This window comes from Triticum dicoccoides, chromosome 7A (assembly GCF_002162155.2).
Source record: "Triticum dicoccoides isolate Atlit2015 ecotype Zavitan chromosome 7A, WEW_v2.0, whole genome shotgun sequence".
NCBI lineage: Eukaryota > Viridiplantae > Streptophyta > Magnoliopsida > Poales > Poaceae > Triticum > Triticum dicoccoides.
Window position 1 is genome coordinate 481,880,108 of NC_041392.1, and position 4,510 is coordinate 481,884,617.

Genomic DNA, 4,510 nt, shown 5'->3' on the forward strand with positions numbered 1-4,510 from the left:
TTTGAATGTCATGGAGCATATGAGATGTTCCAGGAGTTGAAGTTAATATTTCAAGCAAATGCCCGGATTGAGAGATATGAAGTCTCCAATAAGTTCTACAGCTGCAAGATGGAGGAGAATAGTTATGTCAGTGAACATATACTCAGAATGTATGGGTACCACAACCACTTGACTCAACTGGGAGTTAATCTTCCTGATGATAGTGTCATTGACAGAGTTCTTCAATCACTACCACCAAGCTACAAAAGCTTCGTGATGAACTATAATATGCAAGGGATGGATAAGACAATTCCCGAGCTCTTCGCAATGCTAAAGGCTGCGGAGGTAGAAATCAAGAAGGAGCATCAAGTGTTGATGGTTAACAAGAGCACTAGTTTCAAGAAAAAGGGCAAAGGGAAGAAGGGGAACTTCGAGAAGAACGACAAACAAGTTGCTGCTCAAGTGAAGAAGCCCAAGTCTGGACCTAAGCCTGAGACTGAGTGCTTCTACTGCAAAGGGACTGGTCACTGGAAGCAGAACTGCCCCAAGTATTTGGCGGATAAGAAGGATGGCAAAGTGAAATGTATATTTGATATACATGTTATTGATGTGTACCTTACTAATGCTCATAGTAGTGCCTGGGTATTTGATACTGGTTCTATTGCTCATATTTGGAACTCGGAACAGGGGTTGCAGATTAAACGGAAATTGGCTAAGGACGAGGTGACGATGCGTGTGGGAAATGGTTCCAAAGTCGATGTGATCGCCGTCAGCACGCTACCTCTACATCTACCTTCGGGATTAGTTTTAGACCTAAATAATTCCTATTTGGTGCCAGCGTTAAGCATGAACATTATATCAGGATCTTGTTTGATGCGAGACGGTTATTCATTTAAATCAGAGAATAATGGTTGTTCTATTTATATGCGTAATATCTTTTATGGTCATGCACCCTTGATGAGTGGTCTATTTTTATTGAATCTCGATAGTAGTGATATACATATTCATAGTATTGAAGCCAAAAGATACAAGTTAAATAATGATAGTGCAACTTATTTGTGGCATTGCCGTTTAGGTCATATTTGTGTAAAGCGCATGAAGAAACTCCATGCTAATGGACTTTTGGAATCACTTGATTATGAATCACTTGATGCTTGCGAACCATGCCTCATGGGCAAGATGACTAAGACTCCATTCTCCGGAACAATGGAGCGAGCAACAGACTTGTTGGAAATAATGCATACTGATGTATGCGGTCCGATGAGTATTGAGGCTCGCGGTGGGTATCGTTATTTTCTAACATTCACAGATGATTTGAGAAGATATGGGTATATCTACTTGATGAAACATAAGTCTGAAACATTTGAAAAGTTCAAAGAATTTCAGAGTGAAGTGGAAAATCATCGTAACAAGAATAAAGTTTCTACGATCTGATCGTGGAGGAGAATATTTGAATTACGAGTTTGGTCTTCATTTGAAACAATGTGGAATAGTTTCGCAACTCACGCCACCTAGAACACCATAGCGTAATGGTGTGTCCGAACATTGTATTCGTACTTTATTAGATAATGTGCGATCTATGATGTCTCTTACTGATTTACCGCTATCGTTTTGGGGTTATGCTTTAGAGATGGCTGCATTCACGTTAGATAGGGCATCATCTAAATCCATTGAGACGACACCATATGAACTGTGGTTTGGCAAGAACCCAAGTTGTCGTTTCTTAAAGTTTGGGGCTGCGAGCTTCAACCCAAATCGGAGAAATGTGTCTTCATAGGATACCCAAAGGAGACTATTGGGTACACCCTCTATTACATATCTGAAGGCAAGATATTCGTTGCTAAACAGGGATCCTTTCTAGAGAAGGAGTTTCTCTCGAAAGAAGTGACTGGGAGGAAAGTAGAACTTGATGAGGTAATTGTACCTTCTCTCGAATTGGAAAGTAGTTCATCATAGAAATTAGTTCCAGTGATTCCTACACCAATTATTGAAGAAGCTAATGATGATGATCATGAAACTTGTTATCAAGTTACTACCAAACCTCGTAGGTCAACCAGAGTTAGATCCGCACCAGAGTGGTACGGTAATCCTGTTCTAGAGGTCATGTTACTTGACAATGACGAACCTATGAACTATGAGGAAGCGATGATGAGCTCAGATTCCACGAAATGGCTTTAGGCCATGAAATCTGAGATGTGATCCATGTATGAGAACAAAGTGTGGACTTTTGTTGACTTGCCCGATGACCGGCAAGCAATAGAGAATAAATGGATCTTCAAGAAGAAGACTGACGCTGACGGTAATGTTACTGTCTACAAAGCTCGACTTGTTGCGAAAGGTTTTCGACAAGTTCAAGGAATTGACTACAATGAGACCTTCTCACCCGTAGCGATGCTTAAGTCTGTCCAAATCATGTTAGAAATTTCCGCATTTTATGATTATGAAATTTGGCAAATGGATGTCAAAACTGCATTCCTTAATGGATATCTTAAAGAAGAGTTGTATATGATGCAACCAGAAGGTTTTGTCGATCCAAAAGGTGCTAAGAAAGTGTGCAAGTTCCAGCGACCCATTTATGGACTAGTGCAAGCCTCTCGGAGTTGGAATATACGCTTTGATAGTGTGATCAAAGCATATGGTTTTATACAGACTTTTGGAGAAGCATGTATTTACAAGAAAGTGAGTGGGAGCTCTATAGCATTTCTGATATTATATGCGGATGGAATATTGTTGATTGGAAATGGTACTTAATTTTTGAATAGCATAAAAGGATACTTGAATACGAATTTTTCAATGAAAGACCTCGGTGAAGCTGCTTATATCTTGGGCATCAAGATCTATAGAGATAGATCAAGACGCTTAATTGGACTTTCACAAAGCATATACCTTGATAAAGTTTTGAAGAATTTCAAAATGGACCAGTCAAAGAAAGGGTTCTTGCCTGTGTTACAAGGTGTGAAGTTGAGTCAGACTCAATGCCCGACCACTGCAGAAGATAGAGAGAAAATGAAAGTCATTCCCTATGCCTCAGCCATAGGTTCTATTATGTATGCAATGTTGTGTACCAGACCTGATGTGTGCCTTGCTATTAGTTTAGCAGGGAAGTACCAAAGTAATCCAAGAGTGGATCACTGGACGGCGGTCAAGAACATCCTGAAATACCCGAAAAGGACTAAGGATATGTTTCTCGTTTATGGAGGTGACAAAGAGCTCGTCGTACACGGTTACGTCGATGCAAGCTTTGACACTGATCCGGACGACTCTAAGTCACAAACCGGATATGTATTTATATTGAATGGTGGAGCTGTCAGTTGGTGCTGTTCCAAGCAGAGCGTCGTGGCAGGATCTACGTGTGAAGCGGAGTACATAGCTGCTTCGGAAGCAGCAAATGAAGGAGTCTGGATGAAGGAGTTCATATCTGTTCTAGATGTCATACCTAGTGCATCAGGTCCAATGAAAATCATTTATGACAATACTGGAGCAATTGCCTTGGCGAAGGAATCCAGATTTCACAAGAGAACCAAACACATCAAGAGACGCTTCAATTCCATCCGCGGTCAAGTCAAGGAGGGAGACATAGTGATTTGCAAGATACATACGGATCTGAATGTTGCAGACCCGTTGACTAAGCCTCTCTCACGAGCAAAACATGATCAGCACCAAGATTCCATGGTTGTTAGAATCATTACTATGTAATCTAGATTATTGACTCTAGTGCAAGTGGGAGACTGAAGGAAATATGCCCTAGAGGCAATAATAAAGCTGTTATTTATATTTCATTATATCATGATAAATGTTTATTATTCATGCTAGAATTGTATTAACTGGAAACTTAGTACATGTGTGAATACATAGACAAACAGAGTGTCCCTAGTATGCCTCTACTTGACTAGCTCATTAATCAAAGATGGTTATGTTTCCAAGCCATAGAAATGTGTTGTCATTTGATGAACGGGATCACATCATTATAGAATGATGTGATGGACAAGACCCATCCGTTAGCTTAGCATAATGATCCTTTAGTTTTATTTTTATTGCTTTCTTCATGACTTATACATGTTCCTCTTACTATGATATTATGCAACTCCCGAATACCGGAGGAACACCTTGTGTGCTATCAAATGTCACAATGTAACTGGGTGATTATAAAGATGCTCTACAGGTGTCTCCGATGGTGTTTGTTGAGTCGGCATAGATCGAGATTACTATTTGTCACTCCGTGTATCAGAGAGGTATCTCTGGTCCCTCTCGGTAATGCTCATCACTATAAGCCTTGCAAGCAATGTGACTAATGGGTTAGTTGCAGGATGATGCATTACGAAACGAGTAAGGAGACTTGCCGATAACGAGATTGAACTAGGTATGATGATACCGATGATCGAATCTCGGGCAAGTAACATACCGATGACAAAGGGAACAACGTATGTTGTTATGCGTTTTTACCGATAAAGATCTTCGTAGAATATGTAGGAGCCAATATGAACATCCAGGTTCCGCTATTGGTTATTGACCGGAGATGTGTCTCGGTCAT